Consider the following 25,400-nt stretch of genomic DNA (forward strand, 5'->3'; position numbering starts at 1 on the left):
AAATATAGTTTATTGATTTATGATTTACCTCAGCTCGCCTTTTATCCATAAGCTTGCTATGAGATATATTTATTGTTTTGATGTACTTATTACCAACTGAGAGTAGTTAAGATTAGCACGTCCTAGAAAATGTCATCTGGAAAATGGCATTTGAGTATCAACTTTGCTCCTGCAAATCAGCTCAGTTTTCTCTTCTCATCTCTCTTCTCAATGGAAGTAGATAAACTTAATCTATTCTATGGTTAACAAATTAAAGTCACCTCTGATTTGACAATCAATTTCTACAGGTACAGCTTTGCTTAACTACATCTCCAAATAGTAGTTCTTACTATAGGAATGATGACTCTCATGTGACTGTCAGTGCTCTTGGTGGGACCGAATCAGCTTGTACTCCAGATCTGCACCATTTATTATGAGATCCTGCCAGAATCCTCAAATTGTTTGCCCAGTCTTCTCAAAGCCATTTTTATGTCTTTCTTTCATAATGTGTAGATGGTAGGATTGAAGACAAGGGTGATAACAAAGTCGGCAATGAAGAAATACTTATTCAGTGATATTGTAGAGAAGACCACACACAGAGAAACATGCATGGCATTAAAAAAAAAAGCACTACTGTGATGCTAGCTGACAATGTAACAAATACTTTGGACAAGTCCCCTGAAGAACATTTTCAGATGGTGACCAAAATGAAGATATAAGATACAATTTTTAAAAAATAAGGTAGCCATGAATGTAAGTCCACTGCCAGCAATGATTACAAGCTCTAGCTTGTAAGTGTCTACACAAACAAGTTCCATGACACGAGAAAAATCACAGTAAACTCTATCCACTTTATTAGGGCTAAAACCAGGCAAGCTTATTACAAAAGCAAACTGAGATACAGTATGAATTATCCTACTATCTAGGATAGTAGGATAAACACACACACACACACATTTTAGTGCTCATGATGATCAGGTGGTGGAGAGGCTCACAGATTGCAGTGTACATATTAGCAGCAACATCTCAACTCCACCCATGATGTGAATAAAAAATATCTGTATCATACATTTTGGAAAAGAAATGATGCAGTCAGCAAAAGGATCAGGGATCATTTTGGAAACTGTGGTAGAGGAAATACCCAGATCAAGATGAAAGAAGTAGTTATGCCAGTGCAATGCTGTTTTGATTAGAATAGCTTTGTAATATAATTTGAAGTCAAGTAGTGTTATGCCTTATTTTTTTTCTCTCACTATTGCTTTGGCTATTCAGGGTCTTCTTTCATTGTTCCATATGAATGTTAGGATTGTTTTTTCTCTTTCTGTTAACAATGTCATTGGTATATTGATGGGGATTGCATTGAATCAGTAGATTGCATTGGGTAGTATGGACATTGTCACAATGTTAATTCTTCCAGTCCAACAGCATGGTATGTCTTTCCACCATATTGTGTCCTCTTTAATTTCTTTCCATAGTGTTTTGTTTTGTAGTTCTCATTGCAGAGATTTTTCACCTTCTTGGTTTAGTTGATTCCTAGGTATTTTATTTTTTTGGTGACTATTGTAAATGGGCTTGCTTTCTTGATTTCTTTTTCTGCTAGTTTGTTATTGGAGTATACAAATACTACTGATTTTTGGGTGTTGATTTTGCATCTTGCAACATTATTGAAATTGTTAATAAGCTCTAGAATTTTTTCATAGTCTTCAGGTTTTCTATATATAAGTTCATGTCATCTGGAAACAGAGACAGTTTGACTTCATCCTTTCCAATTTGGATGCCCTTTATTTCTTTCTCTTGCCTGATTGCTCCGGCTAGTATTTCCAATAGTAGGTTAATTAGGAGTGGTGAGAGTGGGCATCCTTGTCTTGTTCATGTTCTTAAGGGAAAAGCTTTCAGCAATGGGTTTGTTGTATATGGATTTTATTGTGTTTAGAAAATTTTCCTCTATACCTAATTTGCTGAGAGTCTTTATCATGAAGGGATGTTGAATAACCCTGGAATTAACCCACATTCTTACAACCAACTGATCTATGACAAAGGCAACAAGAACATATATTAAGGAAGAGACTGCCTCCTCAATAAATGGTGCTGGGAAAATTGGACATCCATATACAGAAGAATGGAAACAGACCTGTACCTCTCACCACATATCAAAATTGACTCAAAATGGATTAAAGACTTAAATATAAGACCTGAAACCATAAAATTACTAAAAGGAAACATAGGTGAAACACTCCAGGAGGTAGGACTGGGCAAAGACTGTGAATAAGACCCTGAAAGCATAAGCAACAAAAGAAAAAAAAATGAATGGAATAATCTCTAACTAAAAAATTCTGCACAGCAAAGGAAACAAGATAGTGGAAAGACAACCTACGTAATGGGAGAAAATATTTGCAAACTATATATCTGCAAGGGATTAATATCCAGAATGTATAAGGAACTCAAAAACTACATAGTAAAAAACCAAATAATTCAATAAAATAATTGGTAAAGGAGATGAATAGACATTTTTCAAAGGAAGACATACAAATAGTCAACAGGTACATGAAAAAATGCTTGGAATCACTAGTCATCAGAGAATTGTAAATCAAAACCACACTGAGATATCATCTCATCCTAGTTAGACTAGCCATTATTAAAAAAACATAGAATAACAAATGCTGGCAAGGATGCAGGGAAAGGGGAACTCTTCTACATTGTTGGTGGGACTTTAAATTAGTACAGCCATTATGGAAAATACTATGGAGGTTTCTCAAACAACTACAGATAGAACTACCATATGACCCAGCAATCCCACTACTGGGCATATATCCAAAGGAATGGAAATTATCATGTTGGAGGGACACCTGCAATCCCATGTTCATCGCAGCTCTGTTTACAATAGCCAAATTATGGAACCAGCCTAAATTTCCATCAATGGATGACTGAAAATGTGGTATAAATACACAGTGGAATAATACTCAGCCATGAAAAAGAATGCAATTGTGCCATTTGCAGCAACATGAATGAGTGTGGAGAAAATTACATTAAATAAGATAATCCAGACATCGAAATACCACATGTCCCCATTCATAACTGGGTGCTAGGGAGGGAGGGAAGGAAGGAAGAAAGAAAGACAGGAAGAAAGAAAGGAAGGAAGAAAGAAAGAACCACAATAACATGTTGAACTTTCTTCTTTTCTTTTTTTTTTTTGTAACCAGGAAGTAGAATTTAATGTTATTTCCTTGTCAGTTACCTCTGGTTGCTACAAATCCCCTGGGATCTTTCCCTCCATGCCTGCTGAGTGTTCAGTGCTTGTATTAGTGACTTTTTTAAAATTTTAACTTCTCAACAAGCATTGTTGTTGATTTTCATGACCCTTTATCCATTCCACTTTCCACCCCCCTCTCCTGTCCCTGCCACTACATCATATCTGTTCACTTGTCTTAACAAGCTCAAGGACTTGTTGTGATTGTTGTATCTTCTCCCTCCCTACAGTTTATTTGCTTGTGTGTTTATTTATTTTTAGCTCCTACAAATAAGTGAGAACATGTTGTATTTCTCTTTCTGTGCCTGACTTGTTTCACTTAATATAATTTTCTCTAAGTCCATCCATGTTGTTGTGAATGGTGGTATTTCATTCTTTTTTATAGCAGAGTAGAATTCCACTATGTAGATATACCACATTTTCCTTATCCACTACTCTGATGATGGACATTTGGGTTGGTTCCAGCTCTTGGCTATTGCAAATAGTGCTGCAATAAACATGGGAGTAAAGGTATCCCTGCGACATGATGATTTCCATTCCTCTGGGTATATTCCCAACAGTGGAATACCTGGGTCATATGGTAGATCTATCTGTAATTGTTTGAGGAACCTCCATACCATTTTCCATAAAGGCTGCACCATTTTGCAGGCCCACCAACAGTGTATGAGAGTTCCTTTTTCTTCGCAACCTCGCCAGCATTTATCATTCTCAGTCTTTAAGATATTAGCCATCCTAACTGGAGTGAGATGGTATCTCAAAGTGATTTTGATTTGGATATCCCGAATGCTAGGGGATGTTGAGCATTTTTTCATGTGTCTGTTGGACATTCATACATCTTCCTTTGAGAAACGCCTATTCAGCTCCTTTGCCCATTGTTAAAATTGGATTAGTTGGGGTGTTTTTTTTTTTTTTTTTGCTGTAAAGTTGTTTGAGTTCCTTGTGTATTGTGGATATTAATCCTTTGTTAGATGTATATTTTGCAAATATTTTCTCCCACTCTGTTGGTTGTCTTTTCACTCTGTTGATTGTTTCTTTTGCTGTGCAGAAGCTTTTTAGTTTGATATAATGCCATTTGTTCATTTTTCCTTTGGTTGCATGTACTTTTGGGGTCATATTCATGGAGTCTGTACCCAGTCCTACTTCCTGGAGTGTTTCCCCTATGTTTTCTTTAAGGAGTTTTATTGTTTCAGGATGCATATTTAATTCTCTAATCCAGTTTGAGTTGATTTTGGCATATAGTAAGAGGTATGGGTCTAGTTTCATTGTCTTTCATATGAATATCCAGTTTTCTCAGCACCATTTGCTGAAGAGGCAGTCTCTTCCCCAATGTGTAGACTTGGTGCCTTTGTCAAAGATCAGATGGCTGTAGGTGTATGGACTGATTTCTGGGTTCTCCATTCTATTCCAGTGATCCATGTGTCTGTTTTTATGCCAGTACCATCCTGTTTTGGTTATTATAGCTTTGTAATATAGTTTAAAGTCAGTTGGTGTTATGTCTCCAGCTTTTTTTTTTTTTGCTCAGGATTGCTTTGGCTATGCATGGTCTTTTGTTATTCCATATAAATATCTGCATAGTTTTTTTCATTTGTCAGAAAAATATCTTTGGAATTTTAATGGGAGTTGCATTGAATCTGCAGGTCACTTTGTGTAATATGGGCATTATCACAATGTTATGTTAATTCTTCCAATCTAAGAGCATGGAATATCTTTTGATCTTCTTGTGTCCTCTTTAATTTCTCTCAACAGTGGTTTCTAGTTCTCTTCATGGAGATTTTTCACTTCCTTGGTTAACTTTATTCCTAAGTATTTTTTTTTGGTAGCTATTGTAAATGGGCTAGTTTTCTTGATTTTGTTTTCTGCATGTTCACTGTTGGAGAATAGAAATGGTACTATTTTTGTGTGTTGATTTTGTATCCTGCAACTTTGTAGAAGTCATTTATCAACTCTTAGAGTTTTTTTTTAGAGGCTTTAGGCTGTTCAATATATAGGATCATATCATCCACAAAGACAGTTTGACTTCATCTTTTCCAATCTGGATGTCCTTTATTTCCTTCTCTTCTCTGATTGCTCTGGCTAGTACTTCCAACACTATGTTGAATAGAAGTGGTGAAAGGGACCATCCTTATCTAGGTCCTGTTCTTAAGGAAAAAGTATTCAGCTTTTCCTCATTCAGCATGACATTGGCAGTGGGCTTATTATATATGGCTTTAATTACGTTGAGATACTTTACATCTATACCTAACTTGTAGAGAGTCTTTATAATGAATGAATGTTGAATTTTGTCAATGCTTTTTCAGCATTTACAGAGATGATCTTATGGTTTTTGTCTTTGCTTTTATCAATGTGGTGTATCACATTTATTGATTTGTATATGTTGAACCAACCCTGCACACCTGGAATAAATCCCACTTGATCATGATGTATAATTTTGTGGATGTATTGCTGTATTCTGTTAGCTAGTATTTTTAAAAGATTTTTGCATCTATATTCATCAAGATATAGACCTATAGTTTTCTATTTTTGATGTATCTTTGTCTGGTTTTGGTATCAGGGTGATGTTTGCCTCATAGAATGAGTTTGGGAGAAAGGCCTCTGTTTCAATCTTTTGGACTAATTTGTAGAGAATTGGTAGCAATTCATCCCTGAAGGTTTGGTAGAACTCTGCAGTGAACCAGTCTGGTCCTGTGCTTTTCTTTGTTGGGAGCCTTCTTATAACAGCTTCAATCTCTTTTATTGTTTTTCAACTGTTCAGATATTCTATATCTTCTTGGCTCAGTTTTGGTAGTATTTCTATGTCCAGAAATTTATCCATTTCCTCCAGATTTCAAATTTGTTGGCATATGGTTGTTTATAGTAGTCTCTATTGATTCCTTGTATTTCTGAGGTATCAGTTGTAATATCAACTTTTTCATTTCTAAGTTTTAAATTTGGGTCTTATCTCTTCTTGGTTCGTCTTACTAAGGGTTTGTCAGTTTTATTTATCTTTTCAAAAAACCAACTTTTTGTTTTATTGATCTTTTGTATCATTTTGGGGGTTTCTATTTCATTTAGTTCTGCTCTGATCTTAATTATTTCTTTTCATCTACTAAATTTGGGTTTGGATTGTTCTTGTTTTTCTAGTTCTTTAAGGTTAATTGTTGGGTTGTTTATTTGCCATCTTTTCATTCTTCTGAAGTAAGCATTTAATGAGATAAATTTCCCCCTTAGTACTGCTTTAGCAGTATCCCACAGGTTTTGGTATGATGTTTCTTTATTTTTATTAGTTTCAAGAAATTTTTTTATTTTCTCTTGGATTCATATGTCTTTAAGTAGAATGTTGTTTAATTTCCTTGTGTTTGTATAGTTTCCAGAGTTTTCTTTGTTATTGATCTATAATTTTAATCCATTATGATCTGAAACAATACATGGAATAATTCCAATTTTTTTGAATTTGTTTATACTTGCTTTGTGACCTAACATGTGATTTATCCAAGAGAATGTTCCATGAGCTGATGAGAAGAATAAATATTCTGAGGTTGTTGGATGGAATGTTCTGTAGATATCTGCCAAGTCCAATTGGTCTAAAGTTTTGTTTAGATCTTGCATTTCTCTATTGATATTTTGCCTAGAGGATCTGTCCAATGTTGAGAGTGGGGTATTCAGGTACCCTGCTAGTATGGTGTTAATGTCTCTCTCATTCTTTAGATCTAATAGTGTTTGCTTTGTAAATCTGGCTGGTCCAATGTTCAGTGCATATATATTTATGATTATTATGTCTTCTTGATGGATAGATCCTTTTGTCATTATATAGTGGCCTTCTTTATCTTTTCTTATGGTTTTTGCTTTAAAGTCTATTTTATGTGAAATGAGAAAAGCTACTGCAGCTTGTTTTTCATTTCTATTTGCATGGTATATCTTTTTCCATCCTTTCACTCTTAATCTATGTGTGTCTTTATAGGTAAGGCGAGTCTCTTGAAAACAGCATATTATTGGGTCCATCTTTTTAATCCAGTCAGTCAGTGGGTATCTTTTGAGTAGGGAATTTAATCCCTTTACATTTAGGGTTATTATTGAAAGGTGTTGATTTATTCCTAGAATTTTACTGATTTTTGTTTAGATGTCTTAAGCATATTTTGTTCCTTTATTTCTGATTTTCTGTTTGTCTTCTGTGTCTGTTGGTTTCTTGGGGTGGTCAATACACTATTTTTTTCTCTTTATTGCTAGCATTTTTGTTTTACTGGTAGGTTTTGGTTTTTTTTGAGTACTTATGGCAGTGGTGGTTGTTTTTCTGGTACCAAACCCAGTACTTCCTTGAGAATTTCTTGTAAGGGTGGTCGTGTGGTAGTGAACTCCTGCAGTTTTAGTTTGTTGGGAAATATACTATTTGTCCTTCATTTTGGAAGGATACCCTAGCTGTGTACAGTATTCTTTGCTGGAAATTTCTGTCCTTTAGTATTTTGAATATATCACCCCATTCTTTTCTGACTTTTAGGGATTCTGATGAAAAGTCTGATGTTAGTCTGATTGGGGCTCCCACAAAGGTGACAAAGGCACCTACAAAGGTGACTTGCCACTTTTCTCTTGCAACTTTTAAGATTCTTTGTCTTTGAGTTTTGCCAGTTGTACCATAACATGTCTTGAAGAGGACCTTTTTGGGTTGAATATATTTGGGGATCTTTAGGCCTCCTGAATCTGAAGATCTGTGACTTTTCCTATACCTGGGAAGTTTTCTGCTATTATTTTGTTGAATATGTTTTCAATGCCATTTCCTTTTTTCTCCCCTTCTGGAATACCCATGATTCGTATATTTGAGTGCTTAACATTGTCTGTTATTTCTCTTAGATTTTCTTCAGTTTTTTAAAATTCTTTTTTCTTTTTTCTGGTCTGCATGTGTCAATTCGAACAGCCTGTCTTCAAGGTCAGAAATTCTCTCTTCTGCTTGTTCTAGCCTGCTGGTTAGACTCTCTGTTGTGTTTTTTATTTCAGAAATGAATCCTTCAGCTCGACAAGCTCTGCTACATTCTTTTTCAGGCCATTGATTTCTTTGTACATTTCTTCTTTTAGATCCTGTATATTTTTTCTCATTTCATTGTATTGTCTAACTGAATTTTCTTGTATCTCATTTAGTTTCCTTAGAATTGTTGCTCAAAATTCCTTGTCAGTCATTTCAAGGACTTCTGTTCTATAGGATCTAGAGCTTGAGAGTTGTTATTTCCCTTTGGTGGTGATGTACTTTCTTGATTTCTCATATTTCTCGTGTCTTTCCCTTGGTGTTTAGTCATTGTGGCAGGGGGTATCATAGTCCACTCATTCCACCTTGACGTCTGGCCTGGGTCCTGAAGGGATGGCCAATTTTGGGCAGTGGGAGCCAGCCTGGGCTGGGGTTCTCATGACACCTGCCTGTTCTGGCACAGCTGGCTTGGGGTGTGTGGGCCTGGACACTGCCAGGCCTCTCTGGGCAGTGGGCACTGGCCTGAGCTTGGGGTCCCATGGTGAATTGCTCCTGACTGTTCCAGTGTGGTTCTCAGGCCTCCTGTTATTACTTTTTAATAGTTGCATATTGGTTGATTTGTGGGAGAGATTGATGCTAGGAACCGCCTACTACACCATCTTGACTGGAAGCTCCTTGAACTTTCAAAAGGAGAGAACAAACCTAAGGATACTAGAGATGGGGGTGGGAGGGAGGTGGGTTGGGGAGTGATTGGTCAGGAAAGGGGCATAAAGAATAATTATGGTTTATAATAAGTAATATGCTAATAAAATAAATGAAAAACGAGGTTGGCCAGTAGGAAGTACATGGGGGAGTGTTAATGAAAGTCAATAATTACTGTGAACACAATGAAGAAGTTCCCCAGGATAATTCCACATATAACACAGAGAAGAACCAAAAGAGAAAAAGATTCATCTCTCATTAACTTGAAAGTCCAAATCAATACAAATTCAGATAACAAAATGTCATTTAATCCATCTATTGACCAATCAGTAGAGAAGAAGCTGAAGTATTCTGATGGCAGAAAATAAGGAAGAATGAGGATTATGAATACTACAGGTTGATGTGTTGTTTGCCCATCAATAACTCTGTGGAAGATACATTGCAAGTGCTGAAATGTGAAGCTAGAAAACACACAAAGAAGGATGATGAAAGGAAGATAAATGAATAGGAGTAATGAGATAATCAGAAGTTAGACAAGAGAGACGAGGAAAGAAATCACATGGGAATACAGGTAAAGTGGAGAGGCAAAGAATACCATTTCCCCAGGAGAGTACTTATTTACCATGCTCATTGTGTAGTAATTCTGGCATCTTCAGTCTTGTTCATACATGTTCAGCAGAACATCTTCTGTTTCGCAAACAGCCATACTTGGAATGTTCAAACCCTTAATCACATTTCTCCACAAGTGCTCTTTGAGGATGTACTGTCTGATCAATCTTTTCCATCATACCTGAGAAATCTCAGGCAATAATCATATGTAGAATAGTGACCAGTCAATGATGAAAAGAACATTGAGTCTAAGAGGAACAGCAGCATAAAATGCAAAGGCTTACTCCTCTGAGAGCTTCCAACACTTATGATTTGAACCAGTCACTTGTCAGAGAATTAAGACTCACGTTAAATCAAGTAAAGCTCCAAACCCCAAAGAAAGACTCAGAAGACTCAGAAAGCTGGTGTTTCAGTACTTTGTTAGGATGGAAAGAGATTTGGTGATTTTGAGAGTTATAGTCTGGGATTCATGCCTTTGGTAATTTGAATATGAAGATAAGAAATAGTGATATCTTCACTGAAACTAACTATTAATTCATGATACTCTAAGAGCATGTAGAAACTATAGGGCCTCATAGAGTCACAAAAATAAAGGTCATGACAGCTGGTCTTCAAATATTTGAACTTAGTGCAGGAAAAAGGTTATTTGAAGTGAGTAAAATTGCTACCAACTACTTTCTAGAGAGAATATATGTTATTATCACGACATGTAAGTAGAAAGTTTGAAGATATGTATAATGTACATTTGGATCCATTAATTATCTAATCTAAAGTGAAAAATTAGAAGTACACTCAAGAGAGATAATAAGATATGAGAAGTCAATAAATAATGCAGAAGGGAGAAATTAAGATTTATACCAAAATGAATGTGTGGCCACTATAGATAACACAAATTTAGATTTGATGGCACTTCCAATAAATTAGGTGACAAAAATTGGTTGCAAAGAAATATGTCTTATGTGATATACTATTTATATGTATACACTGTAAAACATGTAAGTATGTACATTAACACCTCAAGAAGATCACTTTGGATAATGGCACTTGAGATAACATTAGTATTAAAAAGGGTAACCCTATATATTTTTGTATTTTTCTGTATTGGCTGGGTATTTGTAATAAAAATGATGAGAAGGAAATGTCAGGAAAGCAACAGGAGAGAAGGAGGGGCAAGGAAAGGAAAAAGAGAATACCAGGAGATTTATGGAGGAAGTATAATCTATCTATCTATCATCAATCAATCATCTGTCTCACACACATGCACACACACATGATAGAGGTAGATATTTGTTGGCACCAGTTTCATAGTTTTTCTACTCTTTGTTAAACCATGATTTCTCAATCAGTGAATGACAATTATTTGGTGCACTGTGAAGGAAACCTGGGTGTTTTATGACAATTTTAGCTAGAATTTCACATGCTTTCTTATTTAGAGAAAAATGAATATATATGAGTGAGTTTTAAGTCAAGAAATAAAAACGTCTGGTAACAGGATGGCATTTTATGGAATGCTGTATGTCCCAGATATTTAAAGTAGGTGAGTTATACATTGAAAAAAATGGGAAAGCACCAAATTCTACACCTAAATAATTCCCCCCCTATATTTTCTAAAACAGATAAGACTGAAGGAATCTATCTAAAAAGAAAAGCTAAACTGTGTAGTCAGACTTACTAGTAGCTCCAAATACTACTACATTGTGGCGATTACCCAGCTTGAAGAGGATCCCATCTTTTGTTCAAAACTTATCAGGAGCTGGTTTTAACATTTAGTTAGTTAGTCCTGAAATACTGAATTCATGCTTAGAACAGTGAGAAAAGAGTATATCCAAACCAATTTAAAGAGAAGAAAAATGAGTTCTTTCACTTTTTCAGAAAACATTAAGGAATTGGAAATTCTCCCAAGGCAGAGTCCCATAAGAGTTGGTTGCTATCCCTTATGGATATCTTGGCTTTAATATTCAGAACCTAGGAACGTTTTCAAACAGAAAATGCAGAAAATCAGATAGAATTTAGGTCTCCTGATTTCAGTGATTGAAGATTCTCTCTGCACTAAGGAGCCAAGAGCAGTTGTAATCTTCCTGAGACTGAATACACAAAGGAGCTAAGATGGTCAAAACTCGTTCAACAATGTCTTGTTAACTGATGTACCATATTCACAGATTTTTTTTTTTATCTCTTCTCTTTACCACCTTAGCTGACTTGTGATAAAGGCCCTTCTTGAAACTGATAGACTCCAGTTCTATTAAACCACGTTCATCCTTTTAATTCTTAGCCCAGGCTAACATTATCAAATGCTTTGTAGAATATTACAAGTGGAGTGAACTGACCTCAGCATTCCCTACATAAGAGAAGAGAATCACTTCCCCTAGAATAATGTTAGGAAGAGGGTGGGAAAGGAATGGGCAAGACATGGACATGTGTGGTTCCCACAATGAGAAATGTGAAGTATTATATGAGACGATGAGGAAAGTGGCAATAGATACTAGATCCTTGAAACAGTAATTCACAAAGAGACATCATAAATGTCAATTCTCTTGGAAATATCTCTTTTTTCAGGAATAATATAAATTAGTGATTAAAATTGTAAGAATAATGTGAAGAGTATTGGAATAACTGGAGATAGAAGGAAAATAGAAAAGTGAAAGATAAAGACAGAAAGTTGGAGGAAAATAAAAGAAGAGAGAGATTGCTGTGATATTGCTCGACATTAGGAGCATTTTCCTGACCCACTTGCTCTGGTCCAGGGTGTGCAACAGCAACATTGAGATGCTCTGATAACTTTGATTTCTGCTTTGTAGTGTGATCACCTCCAAGAAAAAATTATGTACATTTATTCCCAGTGATAATACAGTTAATTAGTAGCACTACATGTTAGTGACCCGTTGGTGCTTCTTAGATCCCTTATATCCAGACCTTTATTGATTTCTCCTGGGAACCAGGTCTATGAATCATATTAATTTTGTCAAGAGAAAAAATATCAGAAGAGTTACCTGCGAGTTGAGGCAAGGAAAGAATAAAGGTGCAAAAATATATTTTGTGTATTGAGAGAGATAATGAGCTGGTGGGTGGGAAGTAAGTTCCCTATAGGACAGGAAATGTGGGACCATGAGCGTACTTAGCTTGAGCTGGGGGAGGGTAAGAAGTCACCCACAATTGTGGAAGATGTCCTCATTCATGGAGTGAGCCTAATGTGTGTCAATATTTTCTTTCAGAAATAAGCAAGAGGCTTCATGCAATGAGGATATTTCCATAAACATTCTTGATTTCTTCTCATCCAATACTTTTAACAAGTAACTTTTTCAAAATGTATCATATAAAACTGAAAATGTGTTTATAAATGAATGAATGAATGAATGAATAAATATCTTTGTGTGACCATTTTTTCCTTAAAACATATTGAATTCTGACTGGATTTAAAGGGTATGGAGCCATACTTAACTGCTGAACAACACCAGTATGAAAAGAGCTTAAAGGGCCAGCCCCATGGCTCACGGGAGAGTGCGGCGCTGGTATCCCTGAGGTCGCGGGTTCGGATCCTATATAGGGATGGCCGGTGCGCTCACTGGCTGAGCGTGGTGCAGACCACACTGTGCCGAGGGCTGCGATCCCTTTACCGGCCAGAAAAAAAAAAAAAAAAAAGAGCTTAAAAATGTTTGTCTAGATCTGGAGTTGGCAAACTATGATACGTGAGCCAAATATGGTCCACTAATTGTTTTTTAAATAGTTTCATTGGAACACAGCCACACTCATTTGCTTATGCATCATCTATGACTGCCTTTACACTGCAACAGAGCTGAGTAGTTGTGACAGACACTGTATGACCTGTAAAGTTTAAAATATCTACTCTTTGGCCATTTATAGGAAAAGTTTGTTGATCCCACCCTAGGTAAAGCAAGTTTGGCAGACAAAAAGGATATGGTAGAAGCATTATCCACATCCATTTTCATCATCTTGATATATATTTGGGAGTAAAAATGCAGATGAAAGTTGAAAAGCTAAGTCTGTTGAAGTCCTGTAGACCCTGTCTCTGGACATATTGCCTGCAATCAGGATGTCTACGTAATTGTAGAGCCCAATGCAACTACCTCCCATATTTGTTTTTACTTAAAAAAATTTATATAGAATATTTAATTTATAAACCTAAAAGTGTCAGTATTTTTGTTTTTGTTTTTTTAATTGACAAAATTGTATATATTTATGGTATACAACATGATGTTTACATATATACATACAAACACACATTGTGGAATGTATACTGTACTAGTCCATTTTGTGTTGCTATATCAGAAATACCCGAGACTGGGTAATTCATAAAGGAAAAAGGTTTATTTGGCTTACGATTCTGGGACAGCTGCATCTGGCACGGGCCTCAGGCTGCTTCTACTCATGGTGGAAAAGTGGCAGGCAGCTGGTGGGTACAAGCAGATCACATGGCGAGAGGAAGCAAGAGAGAGAGAGAGAGAAGGAGGTGCCAGGGTCCTTTAAACATCAGGTCTCGCGGTAACTAGTAGAGAGAGAACTCACTCATTACACCTCCTCCTCCAGGAAGAGCATTAATCCATTCATGAGGGATCGGCCCCCATGACTCAATCAGTTTCCAACACTGCCACATTGGAGATCAAATTTCCGCATGAGTTTTGGAGGGGACGACACATCCAAACTCCATCATATACATTGTGTAATGAATAAATCAAGAAAATTAACATATCCATTAGCTCACATAACATTATTTTTTTGTGGTGAGAACATTTAAAATCTACTGTTTTCGCATTTTTCAAGTATAAACTACATTGTTACTCACTACAGTCTTGATATTGTACAATAGATCTCTTGAATGTATTCTTCCTAACTGAAACTTTGTATCCTTTGATCAACAATGCTCCACTCCCAGCCCTGCTCTCCCCTGAGACTCTGGTAATGACCATTCTATTCTCTATGAGTTCAACTTTTTTAGATTTCACATATAAGTGAGATCATGCAGTATTTGTCTTTTTGCACCTGGTTTATTTCGCTCATCATAATGTCCTCCAGGTTTATCCATGTTGTCACATATGACAGGATTTTCTTCATATCAAGTCTGAATAATATGTCACCTTTTCTTTATCCATTCATCTGTTGGTGGTCCCTTAGGTTGATTCCATATCGTTGCTATTGTGAATAATGCTGCAATAAACATGCGGGTGCAGATAGCTGTTTGATATACTGATTTCATTTCAATTAGATATACACCAAAACGTGGGATTACCGGATAATCTGGTAGTTCTATTTTTAACTTTTTGAGCAACCTCCATACTATTTTCCATAATGTCTGTACCAATTTACATTCCCATCAAGAGTGTGCAAGGGTTCTCTTTTCTCCACATCCTTCCCAACACTTGTATTTCATCTTTTTAATAATAGCCATTCTAATGAGTGTGAGATAATATCTCATTGTGGTTTTAATTTGCATTTGCCTGATTATTAGTGATGTTGAGCATTTTTTGATATGCCTGTTGGCCATTTAATGTCTTCTTTTGAGAAATGTCTAGTAAAGTCCTTTGCCCATTTTTAAACTGAGTTACTTGTTTTCTTGCTATTGAGTTGTTTGAGTTCTTTATGTATTTTGGATATTAACTCTTTATCAGATGTATGGTTTGCAAATATCTTCTTTTATTCTGTAATTGTCTCTTCACTCTGTTGATTGTTTCCTAGGTTGTGCAGAAGCTTTTAGTCTGATGCAATCTAATTTGTCTATTTTTGCTTTTGTTTCCTGTGCTTTTGGGATCATATCTAAAACGTGATTGCCCATATCAATGTCAAAAGAATTTTCCCTATGTTTTCTTCTGGTAGTCTTACAGTTTCAGATCTTGCATTTATGGTGCTCGCTTCGGCAGCACATATACTAAAATCAGATCTTGCATTTATGTCTTTAATCTTTTATAAGTTGATTTTTGTGTCTGATGTGAGACAAGGGTCCAACTTCATTCTTCCACATGTGGATATCCGTTTTTCCCCCAGAACCATTTACTGAAGATATTATTCTGCTTTTAGTGTGTCCCTGGAATCTTTGTCAAAAGCCAATAGAGAGTAAATTCATGAATTTACTTCTGGGTTTCCTATTCTTTACCATCGGTCTATGAGTCTGTTTTTATGCCAGCACCACATCGTTTTAATTACAAAATCCCATATAAAATTTAAGATTTTTTTCTATTTCTGTGAAAAATACCATTGGAATTCTGAAGGAATCACATTAAAATTACGAACTGTTTGTTGTAGTATTGACATTTTAACAATATTAGTCTTCTAATCCATGAGCATGGGATATCATTCTGTATACTTGTGTCTTGTTCAATTTCTTTCATCAATGTTTTATAGTTTTCAGTGGACAGATCTTTCACTACCTTGTTAAAGTGTATTTCTCAGTATTTTATTCATTTTTAAAAAATCTACTGTAAATGGGATTTTTTTCCTTCATTTCTTTCTCTGTTGGTTTGTTTTAAATGTATAGAAATACTACCAATTTTTTTTTGTTGTCCCAGGTTTATTGAAAATATTACAGCACAGCGATTCAAACAGCTTCACATGGTGTTTTGAAATTCATTCCAATAGTAGGCTGAGTGACCTGCATGTCGGACAAACTGCCAAAGTCCAAAGCAACAGCATATCCTTAGTGGCAGAATCTACTTCAATGATCTCTTCAAGAGCTGAGACTTCAGGGACATAATTATCTATCCTTTCTCTCTTCTCTTCTTGCAGCTTGATGGAGATACGTCGGATGGGGCCTCTCTGAATCTGCTTCGTCAGATGTGTGACTTAGCCTGCTTTCTTTTGCTGTAAATAATGGCGATCTCCCTGCACACATGCTTGTTCGTGTGAAAGTCATTGCCCAGGTATGTGTAGTACTTCTCAATGACGATGCAGGCTGCCTTCTTCATGGGTTTGGTGTGAACACAGCCCACGTTGGTGGGTCCTTGATAGAAGAGTGAAACACTACTGACTTTCATATGTTGATTTTGTATACTGCAATTTTACTGAATTTGTTTACCTCTCATTTTTCTTTTTCTTTTGCTGGAGTTTTTAGGGTTTTCTTTATATAAGAGTATGTTATTTGCCAACAGAAAAATTTCCTTTCTGATTTGGATGACTTTTATTTCTTTCTCTTCCCTAATTGCTCTGGGTAGGACTTCCAGTACTACATTCAATAGCAGTGGTGGGAGGTGGGCACCCTTGTCCTGTTCCTGATCTTAGAGGAAAATCTTTCAGCTATTCACCATTGAATATGATGTAAACTGTGGGCTTGTCATAAATGTCCTTTATCATGTTGAGGTACATGCCTTCAAGAGATTTTATTATGAAAGGGTGTTAAATTTTGTCAATGCACTTTCTGTATCTATTGATTGAGATGATCATATGATTTTTTGCATTTTTTCTGTTAATGTAGAGTATCACATTTATTGATTTGTGCATCTCAGAGAAATTCTGTCTGATCACGGTATATGATCCCTTCAATGTATTGTTGAATTTGGGCTGCTACTATTTTGTTGAGGATTTTTGCATCTATGTCCACCAGGGATATTGGTATGTGATTTTCTTTTCTTGTAGTGTCCTTGTTTGACTTTCCTATCAGGGTAATGCTAGCCTCATAAAATGAGTTTGGAAGTATTTCTTCCTTTTAAAACTTCTGGAAGAGTTTGAGAAGGATTGACATTAAATATCCTATAAATGTTTGTAGAATTCAACAGTGAAGTATCAGGTCCTGGGCTATTCTGTGTGGAGAGAGTTTGGATTATTGATTCAATCTCCTATGGTTATGGATCTGTTCATATTTTCTTTTTTTTCATAATTCAGTCTCAGTAGGCTATATATTTCTAGAAATTTATCTATTTCTTCTAGGTTACTCAATTTGTTGGTACATAATCATTCATCCTTATGTCATACTATCCTTTGTATTTCTGTTATCAGTGGTAATATCTACTCTTTTATTCATAATTTTATTTTATTATTTTATTTGTTTATGTCTTCTATCCCTTTTACTTAGTCTAGCTAAATGTTTTTCAATTTTATTTTCTTTTCAAAAAAATAACTTTTAGCTTCACTGGTTTTTTTCTACTGTTTTAAAGTCCCTATTTTACTTATTTCTGCTCTGCTCTTTGTTTTTTTCCTTCCTTCTGCTAACTTTGAGCTTAGTTTGTTCTTCTTTTTCTATTTGTTGAAGTGTAAAGTCCAGTTGTTTATTTGAGATCTTAATTTTTTTAGTGTAGGCATTTATTATTCTTAGAACTGCTTTTGGTGTATCTGTAAGTTTTGTATGTTGTGTTTTCATTTTTATTTGTCTCAAGATATTTTTGGTTCCTGTTTTGATTTCTTCTTTGAGCTATTAGTTATTCAGGGGTGATATTTAATTCACACATATTTTTAATTTTCCAATTTTCCTCCTTTTACTGATTTCTAGTTTCATACCATTGTGGTAGGAAAAAAATACTTGAAATCTTCTTATATTTGTTAAGATTTGTTTTGTGGCCTAATATAAGCTCTATCCTAAAGAATGTTCCATGAGCACTTGAAAAGAATGTGTATTATGCTCCTATTGGATGAAACATTCTGTGTATTTCTGTTACAGCCATCTGATCTATATAAGGGTATGTCAAAAGTTCATGGAAAGATTTGTATTATCTTTTAATTTTATTTTTCTGTGACTTTTGAAGTACTCTCATATTGTTCAAGTTCGCTGGTTTATTGATTTTCTGTCTTGATGTCTTCACTATTATAATAAGTGGGGTGTTGAGTGTTGAATTACTCTACTATTATTGTATTATTGTCAATTAATCCCTTCAGATTTTTCAATATTTGGTTTATATATTTAGGTATCCTGATGTTGGGTACTGTGTATTTATAACTATCATATCTTCCTGTTGAATTGACCCTTTTACCATTATATAATGAACTTCTTTGTCTGGCTCAGAGGTCATTGCTAGTCTGAGTGTGGGTTTTGGGGGTGTGTGGCTGAGGCCCTTGGTCCCCTCTATTACAGTTTGGGAGCCTGGAGTGCTTCCTTCAGAAGCTTGGTGGTCCTTGCTGGGCTGATTGTGTATGTTGGGGGGCATGACTGAGGCCTCTGCCCTCTCCACTCCCTGGCTTGTGGACCGATGGGGGTACTGGTCCTTCTGGGTTTTATAGGTATTCCTTGGTGAAATGAGACCTTTAATAGTTAATATCAAACGTTGTCTCTGGTCTGTGGGTATTTTGTTTTTTCTTTCAGTTCTGTGTCGGATTATTCACTGTTCCCACTACTTAAACTCTGCACTGGAACTAGTTTGTTGTCCTTTGCTTACTTCTAAAATGGAGGAACTTCCTGTGGGGACCAGCACTACAGCCCTGTGGTTGAGCTAAATTGTTGCTTTGCTGCTGATTTCCTCAGGAAGGACTTTTATGCAGTTCAGATTTTAATGGTTGACTTTGTAGGTACTTCTGAGTCTCGTGAGATCCAGTTCACCTGGGTTGTGTGGAAACTCTGGTCTGGGCTTGAGTCTTTTCAGCAAACTACTCCTCTGCAGTTTTGTATTCCTGATCAGTCTCCGCTGAATGGTCCTGCACTGATTTGGGGGCAGTTTGGCTGTCCATGCTGTGTCCTATTATTCCCCTGGTGGGCCCCTCTCCCCTGTCACCCAAACTTCAAACACTTCTCATGGGACAGGCAGTGTGCCAGTCCACTGCCACTCCCCTGCCACCTCCAAGCTACTTCACAGGAAGGGCACATCAGTGGCTTTTGGATGTAGCTGCAGCCTTGAAGTGGCTGGGATTTGAAATGGTAGGAGTAATTCTTTCTTTCTCTCATTGGGGCTTCTCCTGCTTTCATGAACTCTGCAGGTCTCTCCTCCTTCTTCCCTGAGCTCTAGTGACCCCAGCTTGGCTGTCGTAGCTTTCTAATGCTTGTAAATTGGTTGATTTGTGGGAGAGAGTGGCACTGGGGACCATCTATTCCACCATCTTGACTAGAAGCCTAATTCATTTACATTTAAAGTATTTTTAGGTAAATACTTACTACTGCCATTTTGCTATTGGCTGTGTCTTTTTTGTACTTCCTTTATTCTATTTTTTCTCTCTCTTGCTGCCTTCCTTTGTGATTTTATTATTTTTGTAATGGTATTCATTCTTTCTTCTTCATTATCTCTTGTGTGTTTGCTACAGGTCTTTTGTCTCTGTGGTTACCAAATGCTTACCTAAAATATCTTATAGTTATAACAGTCTATTTTAATCTGACTACAACTTAACTATGACAAAATGTCTATACTTTATCTTTTCCTACCCTTCCATGTAATGCTATGAATGTCACGATTTCCCTCTTTTATATATTGTGTATGCATTTTTATACAAAAGTTTACAGTGTATTGGAATATTTTGAATTTGACTATATTTTTACCTCTACAGTGAATTTTATACTTTCATATGTGTTTATGCTATCAGTTAGTGTCCTTTTGTTTTAAATTGAAGAACTTCCTCTAGCATTTCTCATAAGTTAGGTGTAATGAACTCCCACTTGCCTGTGTATACTATTCTTGGTTGGCAGTTTTTTCTTCCAGCACTTCAAATATATCACCCCACTCCCTTCTGGCCTGTGAACTTATTACTAAAAAATTTACTGAGTCTTATGGTCATTCCCTTGTATATGATACGTTGCTTTTCTCTTGCTGCTTTCAAAATTCTGTCTCTGATTTTGACTTTTAAAAATGTTACTGTAATGCGTCTCAGCAAAGATCTCTTTGGGCTTTATGATCATGATGTTCATTTTCTTCTCCAGATTTGGGAAGTTTTCTGAGATTATTTCTTTAAATAAGCTTTCTGCCCCTTTCTCTTTCTGAGCTTCTTCTGGAATTCTCATAATGCATAAGTTTGTTCAGCTGCTTTCTAATTACTGTAGGCTTTCTTCACTCTTTTTCATTCATTCTGTCTGTTTGTTTGTTTATCTGACTGGATAATTTCAATTTACCTGTCTTTGCACCTATTGAATCTTTCTTCTGCTTGATCTAGTGGGTTGTTGAAGCTCTATATCAAATTTTTTTAGGTCATTCAATGTGTTTTTTTTTTTTCTCCAGAATGTCTGTTTGGTTGTTTTTTATAGTTTCTTTCTCTGTGAAACTTCTCATTTTGTGTGTATATTCCCGATTTTTTTTAGCTGTCTATCTTATGTTCTCTTGTAGTTTACTGAACTTTTTAAAGACAATTATTTTGAATTATTTGACAGTTCATAGATTCCTCTGTCTTTAGGGTCAGTTACTAGTGATTTATTTTGTTTTATTGGTGGTCTCCACTCACTTTACATTCCTTTCCCAATGTGGAGGGTATATTTTCCTGTGCTGTGCTTTGGAGGCTTGGGGGAGGGGTGATGGGGATATGTGAAATTGTTTTTCTACCCCCTTCAATGAATCTTTTCTTATTTCTGTGCTGCACCCAGGTTCTGTAATCTCTCACCTGGATTCCTTAGCACTTGTGAAGGTATTCTTGCATGGATAGTTGTTAAAATTGATGTTTTTATGGAGGAAAAGCCCTAGAAAATCCTATTTCACCTTCTTGGAAAGGTCTTATTTTTTCCTCCCAACAACTGACTTCCGTTTGAGTGTTTGCTGTATTTAATTTCTCTTTCTTGTTTCTTTATATTTTGGTTATATTCTGTGGCTTTTCAATATCCTTTAAATGTATAAATGTTCAGTCCAATCAAGTCCAGTTTAAACTTCAATCTTTTATCCAATACAAAACACCATTGTACTTATCTCAGGAATAGTCCAAGACCCAACAGACTCAAAAAGGGGAGTTGTAAGCATTGAATTTACATGTCTGTCTTTTTTTCTCTCTTTTCTGGGACTTTCAGTTTTGGGAGGGCTGGTAGAAAAGGCCTCGTAATTCCTCACTAAGATGACACTCTATATTATCTGCCTTCCAATTATTTATCATCAGGTGACACAAAGGTGGTAGAAAGGCCATCTCATAGCAGTAGGTCTTGGGTAATGCTTAACTATTTCTTTAGAATGTGAAAGGGTAGAAGGAGAAGATATTCTATGCTGATTCTTCTCATCTTTTGCGCTGTAGCTAAAATTCCAAAGCAACAGAAAAGTCTCAATTAGCTTGTTATTTCATGCAAAATAATATGTAAAGTTTTGATGGTATAGAGACCAAAATAGAGAATTGTCCACGTGAGCCTTTGCCAAATTTATGAACCACTAAAATCATGATTAAAACTAAATGTTTTAAGCTGTTTAGTTTTTAGGTAACATGTTATGCAGAAATAATTCAAACTTTTTTTTTTTTTTTTTTTTTTTTTGGCAAATAGCTTGGAACCAGCCATCTGAGTTTTAGAGAAAAAGATCAAGTTTTTCATGATTATTGACATTTGTCATCATTAATTTTGGGGTAAATGTTCTTAAACAAATCTGAGACATACATTTTAAAGAAAGAATTATTTCCCAAGAAAGGAAGAGCTTTCTGTGGATGTTTGAAGGAAGTCTCCAAGAAAGAAAGTTTTCTTCATGTGTTGGTAGATGGCAGATGATTGCTGTCTTCTTTATTCTTTGAACCTTGCACTTCAGAAATAAAACAGTTTTCATGAACCTGGTGTTGAGTTAGTTTGATTTTCCCATGAGAGTGAAATAAGAATTGGCACAAGTTGTTTTCTTGTCAAATCCTTGAGCTCATTCAAGAAGCACATGAAACTTTAAAAAAAAATTAAAGTGAAATTCACAAAACAAAATTTTAACAATTTTAATGTAAAGAATTCAGTGGCATTTAGTATATTCACATTGAGGTGCAACCACCGCCATGGTCTAGTTCCAAAATAGTTTCTTCACCAGAAAAGTAAACCCTATATCCATTAAGCAATTACTCCTTCTTGTCTCCTATTTCCAGTCTTTGGCAACCATCAGTCTGCTTTCTGTCTCTATAGATTTACCAATTCTGGATATTTCTCATAAATGGGATTATATGATATGTGACCTTTTGTATCTGGCTTCTTTCACTTAGCATTTTTTTAAGGTTCATCCACATTGCAGCATGTATCAGTAGTTTATTTCTTTTAATGCATGAATAATATTCTAGTGTAGAAATATACCACAACTTCATCCATTCACCTGTTGGTGGATATTTGGATTTTTTTAAACTTTAGCTATTGTGAATAATCCTGCTATGAACATGTGTGCACAAGTTTTTTTTTAAATACCTGTTTTCAATCTTTTTGGACATATATTTAGGAGTGGAATCAATGGGCAATAATAGTAATTATATGTTTAAATTTTTGAGGATGAGGATCCTCAAACCATTTTTACATCGTGACTAGCAATATAAAAGGGTTCCACTTTCTCCCCATCCTTGACAGCACGTGTTATTTTCCATTTATTTAAAATTATAGTCATCCTAGTGGGGTGTGAAGTGGTGACAAGTCACCTGTCTCTGGCTGATTCTAAAATTCTCTATTTGTCCTTGAATTTCAACAATTTGATGATAATGTGTCTCAGTGTGGGTCTTTTTGCCATTATTCTTCTTGAAATTTGTTGAATTTCTTAAATGTGTACATTCAAAACTTTTATCAAATGGGAAAAATTTTTAGTCATTTATTCTTCAAATAATGTTTCTGACTCTTTCTCCTCTGCTTGTATGATTATAGAAGAAGATGATACACATGTATTGATATGGTTGATGGTGTCCTGTTGGTCTCTTAGGTTATGCTCATTTTTCTTTCCTCTTTTTGCTTCTTGTTCCTCAGAGTAGATTCTTTCAATTGACCTGTGTTAGAGTTCACCAATTCTTCTGCCTGCTCATATATGTTAATGAAACCCTCTAGTGAATTTTAAAACTAATTTATAGTACTTTTTAGCACAGAATTTCTATTTTATTCTTTTTATATTTTCTGTCTTTTATTGAAAGTCTTGATTTGTTCACATTCATTGTTCTCCTGATTTCCTTTAGCTCTTTGTCTATGGTTTCATTTAGGTCTCTGACCATATATGAGAGTTGATTTAAAGTTTTTATTTAGTACATCAGATCATTTGGGGTAATGTCATCAGGGTGGCGGAATAGATGATTCCCAAGGTTGGTCACCCTCCACAATCAATCAATTTACAACTATTAAATAGTAAAAACTGCCATCATAGGACTTCTGTAGCTTTGGGGAAGAGGAGAAGACACCCACGGAATTCATGAAGGTATGAGAGGCTGCAGTGAGAAGGAGTAGGGACTCCTTCAATTACATTGAGGCCCAGTTGCTTCTGGCATGATGCAGAATGGGGAGAAGTTGGTGGACGTGGAGCTGCTACCAGAAGCCAGCAAAGACATAGCTATGCCCTTTTCTTCAAGTTCCTTGGAGTCTGCAGAGAAGAAGAGGGCTGAGGAGCACATCATATCAGCCCTCAGGTCAGCAAGGCCACTGGCAGGGTTCCCCCGGTCCTGCATAGGAACAAGGGACCTCAACTGACTGGAGTAAGGAACCATCCAGAGGTCTATGGATTATTTTTAGGGGCTTGTGAACAGTCTGCCCAAAGGGAAACATTTGGGGTGCGAGGAGAAAGGTGGCCCACTAGGGGAACACAGAAGTGCAATGTGAGCAGCTGATCTACCTTCCAATTGGCATGAGCACCAATCAGGGGAGTCTGGTCAGAGTTATAGAAGTACAGGGGGCACAGTTTGCAGGAAAGACTTAGTGCTGGGCCTGAATTTCCACACAATCCCATTGTATCTGGAGACTTCACATGACCTGGAAGTGATTAAAATGCCAAGAATTAAAATTCAATCCACATACTAATCTACTAATCATTCTTCCACACAGAATCATTGTAAAGCATTAATTTAGTTCAAGCAAAGAGCCCAAGTTCTGGTCCCCACAGGAAGTTCCCTCAATTTGAGAATTAACAACAGAACAGCACATTAGTTCTAGTGCAGAGTCTACATGATGGTGGTAGCTATCAATCTATAACAAGTAGAAAAAAACCCAAAGACCAGAGACAAAGCTATGATATTAAGCAATAAAGGTCTAATGCCACCAAAGAACACTCAATAGATCTAGAAGAGGTTGTAGTCTCCTCATCAACATAAAGACACAAAGATTGAGAATGAGCAGGCAAATATGACACCGTCAAGGGAAACCAACAAAGCACCAGCAATGAACCCAGAGGAACAGAAAATCTATGAAATGTCTGACAGAGAATTCAGAATAAGCCACTAAAGGATGTTCAGGGAGTCACAAGAAAATACAGAAAGAAAATTAAATGATATCTGGAAAACAATCCAGAAGTGGAATGAGAAACTTGACAAAAGAATTGAATCAATTAAAAATACAGAAATTCTAGAAATAAAAAATACATTATCCAAGCTTGACAGGAAGCTCCAACAGCAGAATTGATCAAAAAGATGAAAAAATCAGTGAACTCAAAGACAGAACATATAAAATTATCTGATCAGAGGAGCAAAAAGAAAAAAAAGAATAAGAAAAAATGAAACAGAAACACAGAAATACAGCAAATATTGGACTTCCTCAACTGAAATAACCTCTGCATAATTAACATACCCAAAGGAGAGGAAAAAGAAAGAGACTTAGGAAGAATATTCAAAGAAATAAAGACCGAAAATTTCCCAAGTGTGGAGACAGAGGACAGCATCCAGATACAGAAAGCTCAAAGGTCACCAGTCAAATTCAATCTAAAGAGGAACACCCTAAGGCATATCAGAATCAAATTATTAAAAACCAAAGGCAAAGGGAGAATATTGAAAGAAGCAAGAGAAAAGGAACACATAATGTTCATTGGAGCCCCAATACATCTCTGCAGATTTCTCAGTAGAAATCCTACAGGCTAGAAAAAAATGGGATGAAATATTCAAATTCTGAAGGAAAAAGACTGTCAGCCAAGAATTCTGTATCCAGCAAAACTAACCTTCATATGAAGGAGAAATAAAGTCTTTCCCAGACAAAAAGTA

General features: G+C 36.0%; 2 pseudogenes; both read right to left on the reverse strand.

Moving 5' to 3' along the window:
* Nucleotides 1-410: 410 nt before the first annotated feature.
* On the reverse strand, nt 411-14,508 carry LOC134372637 (olfactory receptor 4F4-like; annotated as a pseudogene).
* Nucleotides 14,509-16,014: 1,506 nt separating this feature from the next.
* On the reverse strand, nt 16,015-16,450 carry LOC134372638 (small ribosomal subunit protein eS17-like; annotated as a pseudogene).
* Between the last annotated feature and the right edge of the window lie 8,950 nt (nt 16,451-25,400).

This window comes from Cynocephalus volans, chromosome 3, assembly GCF_027409185.1.
Source record: "Cynocephalus volans isolate mCynVol1 chromosome 3, mCynVol1.pri, whole genome shotgun sequence".
Classification (NCBI taxonomy): Eukaryota; Metazoa; Chordata; class Mammalia; order Dermoptera; family Cynocephalidae; genus Cynocephalus; species Cynocephalus volans.